Source organism: Physella acuta, unplaced genomic scaffold (assembly GCF_028476545.2).
Source record: "Physella acuta isolate Inbredline_101_S28 unplaced genomic scaffold, ASM2847654v3 ptg000388l, whole genome shotgun sequence".
Lineage (NCBI taxonomy): Eukaryota > Metazoa > Mollusca > Gastropoda > Physidae > Physella > Physella acuta.
The window spans coordinates 36,062-53,344 of NW_026731907.1; positions in this window are offsets into that span (position 1 = coordinate 36,062).

The window sequence follows — 17,283 nt, forward strand, 5'->3', positions numbered from 1 at the left end:
AGGCAAACTATTTATTGTTCAAGCAGCTCAACATTGTAAGATATTCCATTAAATTATGGATCATGCACATATTACATAACACAGATAACTGACATTTGTATACCCACCTGCCAGTTAATTAATTGTTATATAACAATTCCATAGACCACTATCATGATTCATAATTTGAGGTCACAGAAGCAGGTCACTTAACCCATAGACCATCAGGTTTGAAAGGCAACTACTTTTCTTACCATCACTCATATATTAGGTAAATCTTTGGTATAGGTCTTAACAATTTAGGAACCATAGACCTCAGGGTTCCTTTCAAATATTTTTATATTTGGGGAATGGGCGGTGGATGATTGAAACTTCTAGGGAATGGGGTGGTGGGGGGGAGGAGAGGGTGGACATTGGTTATAGTATACTTTCTGTGTAAATTACCTTTGTATTCTATATCCAAGTAGGTGTAGGGATGCCTGAAAGAAACACCCCACTCCCACAAAAAAATGACGTAACAAAACATCAGACCATCTCAAAACTCAATATTTATAACAAAACGATCATGTTTTTTCATTATTGTTAATTTGTTTCCTTATAGATCTAGTCTTAAATGAAATACAAAATCTAGTATTATCCAGCTCATTGTCACATTAAACTAATAAGTTAGAATCCCCTTTATGCGTGGATTCTTATTAAGCCATTTATTTGATTATATTTTATAGTGTTGGTGGTATATTAAATTGTTTTCTTTGATTAAAAATGATAATCATTTAGGTCTATGCTACTAATCAATTTTTTCCAGGTCCCTTGTAACTTTTAAAATAATTTAAATGAATAATGCGAAAACTTTTCGGGACGCTGTCAGTTCAAAAAATCTGTCCGGACTTGTTTATAAAAATTTGTAAACAGAGTTTGATGTGTCTCGTATGAAATTTATTAACAAACAGTGACGCTTTGATGGTAATTGTTATGCACTAAATTCAGTGAATTAAAGACCAAAAGTAAGTCCAAAACACTTCTATCAATTGTAGGACTAGAAATCTAGTTTCTGGATCTAAATATCAGTTTACTACTTAAATTAAAACAGAAAATCAGCTGGTTGTCTAGGACTCGATATGTACACCTGTTTTCGATAACTTTTGATTTAGTTTTGAAGGTCTGATGATTATTGATTAAACTTTCATCACTCATTACATTACCTTTTATTTGACATCTATTTTGTGCTATCGCATTTGTGGTAAAATCTTAGTTTAGCGTCGTAAATTCCAACGTAGCTAGTAATGTGCGATGAAGGTAACTAATGAATATTTCTTTCATTTGGCCATATTTATGTCATATTTTACACAATATAACAGATAATTGAATAACAAATCACAATCCAAGACCAAACCAGTCATAAATATCCTGGAATAAACTTTAAACTACCCCGTTCGAGACAACAATGAGTAAATACAAGCAGCGGCCATGTTTTAAAAACAATAAATTGTCTATTCGCATGTCTTTTGTGTTGATTTTGTGGTTTAATATGATTGTTTTGTATTGTTTTAATATATGCCGGGGGGTGGGGGGGTCGTCCATAAATGACGTCACACTCGTAGGGGGGAGGGGGGTCCGTAATTTTGTGACGTTGTGTGATGAGGGGGAGGGGTTCAGATGGTGCGACGTCACACTTTTGCATTTTAAAAAAGCAATGTTACAAAACGAATTACAGTCGTTATTTTACGTTTTAAAAAACTGTTTTAATACATCGTAATAACAATTGATTAAAATACTCTATTTTGACAGAGTTCAGACAAGATTTTGGAAAAATATAGCTGTTTAAAAACAATTCAACTGCAATTTTGAGGGAGGTTGTAGGCTGAGGTGTGACGTCATTTTAGGGAAGGGGGTCTGGCTTTTTGTGACGACGTGTGACGGAGGGGAGGGGGGGGGAGGTAAAAATCGTCAAAAAAAGCGTGACATCATTTATGGATGACCCCCTGTATAATAATTTTTCTTTTTTTTTTAATATAGTTGACATGAATGACTAAGACCTTATCAGACTTAATAGTGTGCATCCAAGACCACAACAATTGTTGGGAGGTCGAACTTTTGAACACTTTATTTGCAGTAAGCAAATCAATATTAGATCGCTCATAAATGACGTCGCTCTTAAGATAGTAATGACAGCGTGCATTATTACAGAGCAAACATATGAACATATTGTTTCAGATAGAAATTGTGATTTGTGGTGGGGAGAGGTTGAGTAGAACTCAGCGATGTGATTTTGGAGACGGGTCAGGTTTTTTTTTTTCGTGAAAACGGGATGGTTGTGGGAGAAAGACCAGCTGTAGAAGTATAACGCGTCATTCATTGGTGATCCATTTTCTCAGTGGGGACGAAAGAACTATTAAGAAGGGTTAAGAAATGTAAAAAGCTTGCCGAGTCGCATTTCTTGAACCCCACCTTTTTCATTCCCCCACTTAGCAGATCGTCACCGAGTTAACGCTCGCACGTGACGTCATGTAGCGGTACCGCCGACCGTTGGGCTAATTTTATAGAAAAAAAAACAAGAACTGCCTTTTTGACGCCTTTGCGACGTTTAATATGATTACATAAGTTGGTGTTCATTAAACAGCCCCTAACACATCTATCACTCGTCCATTTAAACGTACGTAGTTATTTCTGCAAGCTTGCTGTCTTGAGACTTTCGGCCCTTTAAAAATGTATTAAGCTCACACCGTATAGAACTAGACTACCCATATTAAGCTCCAAAAGAAGCTTGGTGAAAACTGGATGGCCGCCCGATTTTGTAGCTGCTCTGCGCTTTATAAAAACCACAATAAACGATAAGATGACACTTATATTAAAGTAAATTATAGTTCTGAATCTTGATACATTAAAAGTGATATTCGGAAATTAAGAGCCAGACAGTCAACATGATATTTCAATTTAAGTCCAAGAAAATAAATTTCCTCAAACGATGGAACATTACTAAATTTTCGCGCAGTTTAGCGAAATTGAATTCAAGTATTTACGTCATCTTACAAAGCGCGATAGCCTACTGGTGCTCTAACGCGGCCCATGCTAATGGCCGTATTCCTAACGCCCCGCATTAGACGCGGCTTATTCGTCGGCAGGCATTTGGTGGCAAGCCTTTTTGACGGGGATAATGTGTTGCGGCCGTTTTGCCGAATGTCTTAAACTAGCAGGCTTGCAACATTTGTGATGATTCGTTTTAAGCAAGGTATACGTATACTAATGCTTATTTATCGTTATTTTGATTGAACAAAGCATTATAGAGGTTCTCCATCAAGCACCTAGGTATTTTTCCCCGTTCACCTCCTTTCATGAGACCGACACGTCATAAATTGCAAAGCCGCCTGAGTTGACGTCACAAATCTTCACTCACTCCCGTAGCAAATCATATGTGACATCATTTATGGACAACCCCATATCACTCACTTGTGTACTTGATATTGACAATTTGACAACAAAGGATAACCAACATGTGTCTGGCAGGTGGAGACTTGCGATCGACCATAATGACAACACGCACTTAAGGGGTGGACTGGCTCATTGTTTTAGATGATGTTTTACGAGGGAAGCTGGTGGATAATACATTTTGTCTCTCTGTATATATAAATGATGACAAACATTTAATGTTGTCAAAATTATGGTTAGAGATCTTAGATAAGGCAGAGTGAAGCGTAATTTTTTACATTATGACTTGTGACTTTGACAACAAAAATATGACGGAGTTTGGGGTTTAATTAAGGTAAAGAGAAGCAAAAAATGTCATAAGTTACGATAGAATCACTAATTGATGAAAAGAAAAACCTGAAATGAAAATAGTGAACATTCAAACAATAAGAAAAAACTCAAACTATAAGATCAAATTAACATTAGTAAAAAAAAAACGTGATTTAATACATGAATACAAGTTGCATCTCACAATGCTTCTAGAATTAATAAAGTTGTTTGTTAGGAAATTCAGTTTTTAAAGAGCAGAATTTAAAAAAAAATGCTTTGTAATACGGACTATACAACAAACAAGACAATCATATTTAAATACATTTTCATACGAATAGAAATAAAAGGGAAGCTACTCTAAATAACAATTGCTTAAGATGGCTGCTGTTTTTAATAGCAAATTTACTATCTCGAACAGGGTTGATAAAAATTAATTTCAGGATATTTAAATTGATTTAACCATAAATGGTGATCTATTATTCAATTATTTATAATATTTTATCAAAATATACGAAAATATACTCATATTTAATGACTTATTCATTAATTCACTCTCTCCTACATTACTAGTTTTGGCCGAATTTACGACGCTAAACTAAGATTTTACCGCATTTGTCATACTGATCATAATGTATTTTCTACTCTTATTTTATTAAGCAGTAGGTCCTATCAACATTCAACATAGATCTAGAATCTAGATTAGCCGCTGAAATTGCGGCTGAAATCAATCCACTGACTGAACTGAGAATGAATTAAACCCGAAAATTCTAAAATGATCAAAATTGAAATAATTTTTTTTTATTTAAGTCTTACACTGATACACCCCTTACCCACTCCTAGATTCTAGATCTTAACCTCTTACTTAAACTTACAAGTCTTAGTGAAAGTGAAGCCTTAGTCTTAGTACTCTTAGTACTACTAACAACTAGTAGTAGGCTCCTAGCCTAGTAGGCAGTCTGGGTAGGACTCTTAGTTTATAATAATATAATTAGGCCTAAGTATTAGTAATTAGAGTAAACTAGGGCTTGTGTGAAGCCTACACAAATTATACTAAAACTAATGTGTAGTTAAGGCTAATAAATTTTAGGATAATAGTTTTAATAAACAATAATTGGCCTAGGCCTATATTTTAATTTTATCTACTCCACACCAAAATATTCTATGCTATTACATTAGCCTACGCTACAAGTAGATAAAACATGAATAATTATGCGCAAACTATTTGACACTGTAAGACTGTAACAAGCTCCCAATTTCGGCAGGCCCTCCTGGAATACAATACAGCAATGTGGTTCCCAGTATCCGATAAGATTTACTCATTTAATTCATTGTTTTGGTGAACCCAAGGTTTGACGTAACTAATTTTCTTTCTTCAATAAATAAATAATTATTAAAATTTAATATTATTGTGTAGGTCATTCAATTAATAATATAACAACAAATTTAATAGAGAAAATGTAATGAACACTGGGAGTGTTGTTATGGATTAGCCTGCTGGCTGCTAGGAGTTAATTTTAATATCAAACAAATAGGTTCTAAAAAGGCAATAATAAAACAGATTTTATAAAGTACAGCTTTACTAGACATATTTTTCTTTTCATTTTTTTACTAGAGTAGTTTTTCCACACTGAAGTTTTTTTTTAAATTTTTTTATTAGACTGATGGTGCATCATGAGAGGTCCGTCTTATCATTTAAGCCCTAACGAAGTGGAACGTCTTCTCAAAGAGGAGCGTGAACGCAGGAGAAAACTGCGACTTTTACAGGTATGGTATAATTTTAGACCACTTGTAAACCTTAAATGTTAAAGGATTTTCTCTGGCCCATTCCCCCTGATTAGTTTCTGACTAAAGTTTAAATGCAGTGGGCATTGTTCTGGGCTAACAATCCCTTTTAAGTGGCTACAGCAAACAGAATAACTTAACTTCATGCATACTATTGATGGTTAAATTTTAGCAGGATACTACATAGCCACCTAAAACATTTAAAAGTTTTGAATTATTCTTTATCAGGTGCGAGAACAGGCTAAAATCAATGCTGCTAACATCAGAAATGATGTTCGCAAAGAGAAGGAAAGATTAATGAACAAGTTAGCTTCAGAAATTAAGGTAAGATTATATCCAAAGCGAGAGTAAACTTTAACAACACTTGGTCATAAAATAAAATGAAAAAAAAAGTAGTGAATGTATTGCATAATAGTAGTTCAATTTCCTGAACAGTGATCTGATTCATCTTCAATTTTTAATTAATTTTTTATTAACTGTTTCACCTGAAATTCAGTTTCAAATTTGATAAAATACATTAAGTATCTTAACTACTAAATTCTAAAAATAATTAAATTTTACATTTAGACTTTTGTTAAATACATAATATAACTAATTACTTTAGTTTTAAAAATTAAATTTGTTTAATTATTTCTGAGTTAGCTATTGAGGATATACACCTTGTAACTTGAAAATTTCACAAGCTGGTTTAAAATACGTGTGCAATTTAACCTAATAAATTAAGAACATTTCTAGGTTAAGGGCAGTTCTTTGCGTATTTATAAAATAAAAGTGAATCTATTAATGTGTCTTTACAAAAAAATAGGATCAGTGGGAGGAAGAGAAAACAGAGAAGGTTAGGAAGTTGGAGCAAAAATATGAGAATACCTTACGTACCATAGGTGAAGGTCACAGAGAGGCTCATTTACATGTAAGTTAATTTATGTCATTGTGCTTTTGTTAAATATATAAAATTAACATTTTGTAAATGTACAATGTTTGAGCAGTTTTGCTCATTGAGTTTGATTAAATGTTGTTTTTTTTTTAAAATGTTAACCTACCTAGGTGAATACAGATACAAAGTGCATAGTATTCAAATATCTCTTATATATTTATAGAGCCTAATCTAAATACAAAGGTTTCGATAGTTTTTAAAGGGGTAGGTGCGGTAGAGTTGGTAGAGTTTGAACCCTCAGGCAGATGAGGCTTGATAGCTGGAGACAGCAACTCTTCTAGAAGAGACAACTCCAAAATCAAACAACTTCTGCCTTGTAGTTTGTTCTTTGTTGGACAAAGGCTATGGAAGCAAATTCAAAAAGAAAAGCATAACAAATTGATTGGGTTGGAGGGAATCTCTTCCAACACTAAAATTAAGAATGCAGTAGAAGAAGAAGATAATTTTTAATTTTCACAACAAAATAATTATGCAAGCTATGATGTGCTTATAGGGTGATGGGATCAACAGAGCAGAGAAACTACAGAGAGAGAAGGAGGCAGAGAGAAATGCCCAGGAAAGATTTAAACAAGCGATGGAAACTAAGAAGAGAGAAGATTCAGAGAAACAGTATGAGTCTACTAAGCATATTCTTTCAAGGTAATTCTTCTGTTAAATTAAATTGTTATAGCCAAAAGTAATGTTTCAATAGATTTTAATATAGAAAAATTAATATTTTATTACGTGGTGCTAAAAATAAAAAATTAAGTTATTTTACAATTTTGTGTTTCATTTCTTTATAGGAAAACTGCCTTGGCGGTGGAGAAAGAAAGAGCAGCTGAGATTGCATCTCTACCCCCTCCTCCACCAGATGTTTCCATTGAACTTGAGAAATTAAAAAGTGAGTTTGTAAAATCAGATGGCATGGTTGAGTGATAGGGAACTCAGTTACTAACCCAAATGTTTAAAGTTATAATCATTGGTTTGATTCAGTAGATTTTCCTGAGTCGATCTAGGTTTGGTAAGTACCTGACTCAAGTTAGGGCAAGTATACATAGCTGAGCATTGTACTTAGTATGCTTTCAAATATGCTGAAGTCAAACAGATGAACTTCACTCCATCTGCAACATGGTCAAGTTCAAAATGCACTTTACTTACTGTTATAAAGATTTAAACCTTTAAACTTATGATTTGAAGTTGCACACTTTACATGTTCAATTGACACAAATAATTGACCCAGTGACAATTTGTATTTATTGTCTATAATGCAATATAAAAATGTGGACTAGTTAGATTGTCTTGTAATAATACAATGTGTTACACATATCTTCATTATTCGTTTCTTACCACAACAAATATTTCATTTGTTTTTTACGAACTCCTAATCTACTAACCTATTTTCTTGAAGACTCCAATAACCTTAACATCCCCGACTACATTAATTGGACTCTTTAACAAATTACTTGCTCCTATATCATATCCTTCATAGCTACTTTATGCTCATTAGAAAAGCACACATTTGAAAATAAAACTTATGTATTTAATTCACAGAGATAGTTATCCCAAAGCTGTCTTGAAAGCCTTTGCTGGATCCCACTACCATATTTTTATTATTTCTAAAACAGTAGTTTAAAATTTTGAATTCACAGAGAAAGCCATCTCAATGAATGACACTAAAGCCTTTGCTACTATGCCCTACCATATTTTTATTGTTTCTGGAACATTTGTATTTTGAATTCACAGAGAAAGCTATCCCAATGACTGACATGAAAGCCTTTGCTACAACCCGCTACCATATTCCTGACTACCACGTTGTACGGGCTGACACGGATGAACAGGTATTTCGCTCTCTCTCAGCTTTACAAGTGAATCTAACCGTAGTTAAGTTAGTTCCCCTTCCACCTTATGATCCATAAGGAAGATCTAACTTAACATATGTAGGGAGTGTATGCTCAACATTAGAAATGATTGTTTTTACTTTGACTGCTTTTACATTTTCCTGACACAATGAAAGTACCAATGAGGGCTATTGTACTCATTGGTTGGAAACTCTACAGACTCCATGCCATAAGACTTTCAGATTTCTAAATGTCTTACTATTCAGTCACACCAAATGGGATGAATTGTGGGAAGACTGTTTTTCCATATTCAAGAGACCAGACATCAAATTCATATTGTAACATCTTCAGCATTCCCTGTTCATGCCCGAGACACTTGGGGTAGATGAAGTAGAGTTCATCTGCTTCAGAGATCTTGGTATATGAAGGGATAGTGTGGTCAGCACTATGCCCAGAGACCTTTGTTTTCCTAATGTAAGTTAGGTGCCCATCAGAGCTGGATGGACTCAGTAACATTACAGTGATTTGAACCCGGATTCGAACTTGAGACTCTTGGGTTAGCAGTCCAGCTCTCTACCGCTAGACCATCCTGTCCCTATTATAACATACAAAAGATCAATGTGTTCTATTTAATGGTTGTCTGCTTTTTTTTCAAGTTGAAGTACTGTTGCATTATTGACCTACTTTATATTTTTTATAAATAGGATATGTATGATGCCAAGGTTCAAGGTCAGGAAACTGACCTCAAACTTAGACAAGATTTAACAGAGAAGACAAGGTCCAGACATGAGCAAATAGAACGCGCTCGTATCCGTGGCAATGAAGCTCTACAAAAGGAAATCTTGAAACATGTAATATAATTTTTTTTTTAATTTTCAAATTTTAACCACTTTATCATTCAAAACTATTGAATGCAACATAGTATTGTCATATTCTTTTGTCTGCTAATATTGCTATAATCATCAGGATTGTATTACTCTCTAAAGATACTTTAAATATGTCCACAAGACAAATTTTATCATCAAGCTAAATTTCTTATAGAAATATTGTTTCATGTGTATTTTGCGTTCACTTTTTATATTATTCCTCAAACCTTATGAGTTTCATATTTCAGATGACAAATGTTAATATCATATAAAGTTTCTTATAGAAATATTTGTTTCATGTGTATTTTGAGTTCACTTTTTATAGTTTTCTTCAAACCTCATGTGTTTCATATTTCAGGATCTGGGTGACATGATGAAAGATCTCAGCCTGTTGCAGAAAAAAGATCGGAGACGCAGACAAGCTGTTTTATCTGATCTTCCTGTAAGTTATTTTAACATAAATTTTCTCAGCACTGACCCAAACAAAATTTTTTCATAGACTATTTTTTAAATTTATTTTGGATTGTTACATACATAATAATTAATTTTAACTAAAACACAGTTGAAGTTTTATAAAATATATCTCAATTTAACTATATTACATATTTGTTAGTATATTATTCTGTTTAAAATTATATCAGCACCTCAAGACATGGTGTCCAACACATTAGAGTATCACATACACCTTGTTAAACATTAGTAGTGTCATCTTGTGGTCTATATTCCTTTGTTGTATTTCTCTGATGTAGAAGCAAGTGTTTATTCCTCCTGAACAATGCTTAGAAGAGAGACAAGAAAGACAACAAGAGATGGAGAGGAAATTTGACGAATTGTACCTTCAACATTGTAGTAAGTCATTCTTTCATTACCTAGATAAGCTTGATTTAATCTTGTTGTTTACAGTTGAAGACCACAGGAGATAAACAACAGTTTTCATATTTTGCCATTTAAATTATGTTTTTGACAACAGTTGTTGTTCCATTGTGTCATGTTTTAAAAAATTTTAATGTTGCAGGATCGACATAGTTTTTTGCTTTCATATTGTTATACCTAAATGCAGTAGTACTATTTGAAATTGGCCAAACTTAAAAAAATTTAAAAAGTGGATGTCCGTGATTATTTCGTTTTGCTTTATAAAAAATAACAGCAAACTTTTTTGTGTGTTTTGATATTATTCATTTTGCTTGGCTTAATTTTATATAGAAATTGCATTAAAAGATAGCAAACAAATTTACTATTTTGTTTTTAACTAAAAAGCTTAGTTGTAGCCCTATTGCTTTATTTAATGCTTGTTATTTCCTCTTTCGCAGAAGTTGTTACAGATGATCTCCAGAGCTTTGATATCTCTGAAGATCAAGTCTCACAAGAACTGACAGAGTCATCTGCCCATGACTCCACTCCTGACATTTCCATTCCAATGTCCCGCATTAACCCAGCACTCCGTGACCTCACTAATGTTGGCCGCCAGGGTCAAGGAGCAGAGGTTAAAAAACCTGGTAATATTTTTCATCTTTTATTCTTACAATAAATCACTCTGCAATATATTTTTAAAAAAATATTCCTTATTATTAATTCATCCCACTGTCATGCTAGACAGTACTAAACCCAAAATATAAAGTTCTGAAATTCATCTAGATGAAAAGGGTCTCTTATTTCTACTAACTTTTGTTAAGCACATTAGTATTTTCACAGTGTTTGGACTCCACTTAACTTAAATCAGCACATTTAAGTTAGCTGGGGTTTATACAGGCCACATAATACCTTTGTTATCTTAGCCTCTTTTATTCCTTTACATTATTTACTCTAACTGCAAATGGCATTTTATTATATTTTTATGCATTTCGTTCTTTTAAATTTTATTATTTGATAAGCTGCCTATTTAAATAAAAAAAAAACATGAGTATAGGTGGTTCAACTATTGATTACTTCTACACAAAAATGGTCTCTTATTTCTACAAAATTTTGTGAAACTTGTTGATATTTCATGTTTGTCTTGCTTTGTCATGTTTTATCAGGATTAATGTGTCAAATTTTTCTCAAGCATATTGCATCTGACAAGTTTTATGTTATCATAGCAGAAACAGTCCTACAAAAATTATTAAGCCGCATCAAAGAGCAGAGAGAAGTATCTGGGACCCAGGTCAAGTTTGTGCCAGCAGAAAAAACACAGACCGTACCTGATAACTTATCGGAGACAGTGGCAAGTAAAGTTGGCTGGGAGGAGGAGGGGCAAGAGAGAACAGACGCTGAAAGTAAATACTGACTCTTATTTTCTGAAAGTGTTGTATTTATATTCTAGATGCTATCATTGGTTGTTACTAAGGTTTTTTTTTATTTATGGCCGTTGTTGGTAATTTGGTTTTTCAGGTAAAATATAAAAATTAAAACATACTACAACTACCTAAATATTTTTAGGTGAAATAATTTTTTATATGGTTTTCTACACTAAAAAGGTTTAATCATCACTGTTTTTTATAGTTTTAGTGAGAGTTAGTTTAAAGAAAGTGGTGTAGTTATACTTAGGAAATGTTTTTTTTTTGCTTCATGAAATACATTGTTTTATTAAAACTAATTTTTTTTGCTTCATGAAATACATTGTTTTATTAAAACTATTTTTTTTTTTGCTTCATGAAATACATTGTTTTATTAAAACTATTTTTTTTTTGCTTCATGAAATACATTGTTTTATTAAAACTATTTTTTTTTTGCTTCATGAAATACATTGTTTTATTAAAACTAATTTTCTTTGCTTCATGAAATACATTGTTTTATTAAAACCATTTTTTTGCTTCATGAAATAGACTGTTTATTACAAAAAAATAGTGTTATTAAAAAAATTTTTTTTTTAATTTCTTTGACATTAACTGATAATGTATTGATGCTTTGCAACGATTAAAGTTTAAGGCTTATTTGTGTAATATTATTTTACCTGTAGCTTGGGTAAGAAAATGTATATAAATTAATGTTTTGTGTTATCTTGATCTAGGTGAGCAGGCACGAAATAGACAGCAAGCAAGGGTAGAGGATAAAAAGAAAGCTGAATCTAATCCACCGGACGCAGAGCTAATAGCTAAAAATAACAAGATGATTGAAGACTTGCGCAGGAGAATTCTACAAATTGAGTGAGAAACACATTTTAAATACTGACTTATCAGTTAATAAATACTCAATATTTTACCTTATTATACTTTGCAATGAAATTTAACTTCACTCAGCCTAGACACTAATAAATTAATATAGTAAATAAGTAATCCAGTAACACATTACAAAATTTAGTAAATTTAAAATAATTTTTGTACAAAATTTAATCTAATAAACAGCTATTTTTTTGTAAACGCAATTATCATTATCACTGTATTAAACTATTTCCAGAAAAATTATGTTGTCAGTAAGCCTACAAAAACAATTTTTGTTTTTTTTTAAGGGAAGAGAAACAGAAATTAATACAGACTAGTATACAAGGCAGCTCAAGGGAGACAAGTCTACACACAGAAGAGAGTATGACCTTAGAGGAAGTTGACATTGACCATAGTCATGAGGCTGAGTCTAAAGATGACTTACCAGCTGGCAAGCTGGTGACTGGAGTTTTCAAAGAGTCAGATGTCAATTATAGGCCAGGTTTATTCCCACCTGCAGCCAAAGAGAATTTGTATGCAAGAAAAGGGGTTGGTACTGAAGAAAGCAAGTTACCAGTTGGGATAAACCAATCGAAAGCATTTGGATTAGGGGTAACGTTGCCTTCTCAGGTAGATGAGCAAAGACTAGCTGTTGACAGAAAGCAAGATGCGATGCCAGGTACAAACAGACAAGTGACATTTGGAGCCAACAGTCAGGTGACATTCGACACAGGAAGTCATTTGACATTAAGTGCTTACCGACCAGTAGTGAAATTTGGAACAAACAGACAGATGACTTTCGGCGCAAGCACACTACCAGAAGGGACCGTTGGAACACACGCACTACCAGAAGTGACACTAGGGACTAAAAGACAACAGGAATTAGCACTGGGAACTTACAGACAACAGGAAATTTCAGGAATTGACAGGCAACAGGAAGTTGCAATAGGAATCAATAGGCAACAGGAAGTGGTATTAGGAATTAACAGGCAACAGGAAATGGTATTAGGGACTAGCAGACAACAGGAAGTGAGTATGCCCCCCTCCTCTCTAGCCTCTGTATGGAGGGGTCAACAGGAAGAGCTGGACCACAGGATGAGGGAGTACCAGATGAAAACCGTGCAGCGCCAGTCCATGCTGGACGACTCTACCCTGAGGAAAGTCAAAGAGTACCAGAGCAAACTGCTGCAAACCCATGAGGAGAGGAAGAAACTTTTGGACGACGTCAGAGCTGATATAGACAGAAGGCGGCAGGATCTGGGATTAACATCGCAAAGTGTTAGCGGTCAGGCTGGTCCTGGGGTTAGTGGGTCATTGGTTAAAGATTCTGGAGATGAGGTTCATAAGCAAACGGAAAATACAAAATGGGAACCTATCAGACCTTTTATTGCAGATCCAGTGAAATTAGGGGGAGACTACTCTACAGTGATGAATAATGCTGGTATGTCTAATTATCAAGAGATTCCAAAATATTTTCAAAAACCTGATAAAGAAGTGTTACAAGATAAAGTTAGCCCAAAAGAGAATGCTGAAGTTGACTCAAGAAAAAAGATGGAGAAGATTAGGAAGTCTTTGTCTTTTCAAGATGGGAACGACTCCCTAAATATTAGTCAGATTTCGTGGAAAGATTCTTTGGAAGCTACGCCTGCTTCCCAGGATTCTAGAATAATCTCCAGCGAAGAGGACAGAGGAAGTCCAATGCTGTCACATTCTGGTCTGGACAGCTTCTCCGCCAACTTGGTGACCCAGGCTGAGCAAAGCAGGACCGGGTTCCAGGAGAGGCACACCCAGCTTCAGACCCAGTTGCTGGAGATCCAGAATCATAAAGACGCCATGCTGAAAAAGTTCAACGAGGGTCAAAGGTTATTAGAGCAGCAAAAGATATCACTGAGGTCAAAACTAGTCGCGGCCAACGCCCAACCTGGATCTAACATCCCTGGACATAGTATGCCTGTATATGAAACAGGAACCTGGGACAAGCTCGGCTCAACAGAGAAAACAAGGGAGGTTACTCAAATTTTATCAGGCAACAATTTCGTTACCAGCCCAAGGTCCGGAATGAATGATAGCCGTGACAGTGAGAGCATAAGTGGCAGGCGCAGTCTCGGCACACCTGGCAACCTGTCTAATGACTCCTACCTGGCTGATATCTCCTTCCACAAAATAAAATCTGCCGACTACAGAAACCTACCCATTTCTGCCTTCAAGCCCTTCCAGCCAGCACTCACGGACACAGGTGACCAGAATTCCCACACTTGGGCCGCCGTGCTGAGTGCCGCACCCAAGCCCCAGCCTGCCGCCTCCCAACCCTGGGGGTCCTTGCTGAGCTCTGCACCCAACAGCACGAGCTCCCAAACCTGGGCATCACAGTTAACCTCTGCCCCTTACCTTGACCCGACAAAACCTAAACTCGACCTGCCGTGGTCCCAGGCAACCTTGCCGGAAATGTTCGGTTTCAAAACCATTGAAGACGTCACAGCAACGCCATCTTATAACCCCACACCATCCTACATCAACACCACCGCATCCCCACCCTCCCCTTACACAGGTCATCAAGCCCACGAGCTGAGCACCATTATAGAAGTTGACACGCCCATGTCAGCCCAGCCGCCCCATCGGGTCGCTGCACCCACCTCCTCCTCAACACAACCCACCAAAACAACCTATGACATCAACCCTGACCTCTACACCTTCCAAAAACCAGATCTCATCTTGCCTGATCCCACTAGTCGCACCAGGTTTGGACTGAAATCCCTTGAAAATCTGGCAAACCCTGAATCAAGTGAAGGAAAGCTGAAATTCCTAAGCGCAAAAAGAACGTTAGATTTCAACTCCCGGGCATCTGCCTCACCTGTTGAGGATCAAGCAGATGAAGATTTATTTTCCATAGAAATGCCACCATTGGTGGATTTGACTCCACTGAAGAAAGACAACCAGGGTCAGCAAGATGCAAGCGAGGGATCAGCTGTCACATTCTCAAGCTTTGACCTCACCGGGTTTAGTGAGTATATGAGGCAGCAAAATGCTGATCATGAGGCAGAGCTGAGCCAACAAAATGCGGATCATGAGGCAGAATCGAGCCAACATGGTAGTCATGAAGCAGAGTCGAGCCAACAAAATGCGGATCATGAAGCAGAGTCGAGCCAACATGAAGCAGACTTGAGCCAAGATGAAAGTGATGAAGTAGATTCAAGCCAACATGAGAGTCATGACGCAGACTTAAGCCAACACAGGAGTCATGACGCAGACTTAAGCCAACACGGGAGTCATGACGCAGAGTCACGCCAACATGGGAGTCATGAAGCAGAGTCAGGACAGCCCAGTGTAAACCAGGGTGCAGACATAATATCCAAAGTGGTGCAGAAGGCTAAAATATACAATGCGGATCTCATCCTGTTTGACCTTCAGCAGAGATCTCAAGCTGTTTTTGGAGATTTGAGTAAAGAAGGGGAGGCAACTAGCAGGGAAGGGGAGGTGACCAATAGAGAAGGGGAGGGAAGCTATCTGAGTTCAATGACAGCCTCAGATCTAGTTGAAGTTTCTCTTTCTGACTATACTGTTGATACAGAGCACAGCAAGGGAGATAATTCTACAAACCATGATTAAAATATGGTAAAGTTAAAAAATTACTGTTTCCATAAACTGAAAATTTACTGTGATATGTAATGTTTTTTAAAATCCCATTTACCTTTTTTTTTTAAAAATAAAACTGACATTTATGGCTATAATTTTTATGAGATATAACTTTTAAGAAGGATGAGAAATGCATTAGACACTGTAGAGTTATAACTCTTATGATTAGGCTTGTATAGTGATCAGTTTTAATCTAGCACTGTGTCCAATATCTCATTTCCCACTACTATTTATATTATTAAAAACAACTGTCATTGTTGTTTTAAAATGTGCCACTATTCAATGTTGTTTGACAAATAGCTACATAACCAATATATATTTTATTTATTTTTATGAGTAGCATGTTTTTATTGCAAATGTAATAAACAGTTCTAATTTATAATTTATTTTTAAATGATCTTTTTTTTTTATATTAATGTTGATACTTAAGTTCATCAGCTTACTATCATGTGTGTCACTCCATTGTGTACAACCTGCTACAGAAATATAAAAATATACTGGAATGAAAAACAAGCACATTCTTTTGATATAGTATTATTATTAAAGAGCAAGATGTAATTTGTATTTTAAAACATTGATAATTAATGGTAAACAAGCACAAATGATCCATGATTAATTCTCTTGTCTGAGCTAAATCAATATATCTCATATATGATAGTATTTAAATATATATAATGTATATTTCACTTACAATTGTTACTTTTTGAGAGATTCTGCAGCTATTATTTTCTTGGCATGATGAGTAAAGAATATAACTAGCTTAAATTTTTCTCTCAAATAGATTTTTTTAATACAAAACAATCAGTGTGAGCAATACTAGTTACAGATATTGAGTTTTATTGTTTTAGCAATGCACCAGCATTGAAGGTAAACTGAATCATAATCATCTGACAACTCATTAGTTTGTATAACAGAACAAAAATTCATTGAGAAATGCTACAATTTTACCTCACCTGTCTCCCCACCACACCTAAATATTTAATTTTTGTTAGAAATAGTGATTTATTTCTAATCATTGAGTTAATAATATTAGGTAGATTTATTAATTTCTATTATAATTTACAGAAATTCTAATAAAATTTGAAAAATTACAAAAAAAGTTAGATGAGCAATTATTTAAAAAATGCACAATACTGGTGGTGAAGTCACACTTTCTAAATCCCTTCCTTTTACTCCTGGTTACAAAAGTAGAACCCCATCCTCCCCCTATGGGTGTGAAATGATTTGCGAATGCCCCTTCTCAAATTTAACAAAAAAATTTAATGAAAAAAATACTACTTTATCATGAATATAGGTCTAAAAAGAAAAATAGCAAAGAATGCTTGTTACAACACCAGCTATATCAGTAAATTATAAGTACTGATATTCATGCCTTATGACAATCATACTTGTTAACATAAAATAAAAATTATAGTGCATTC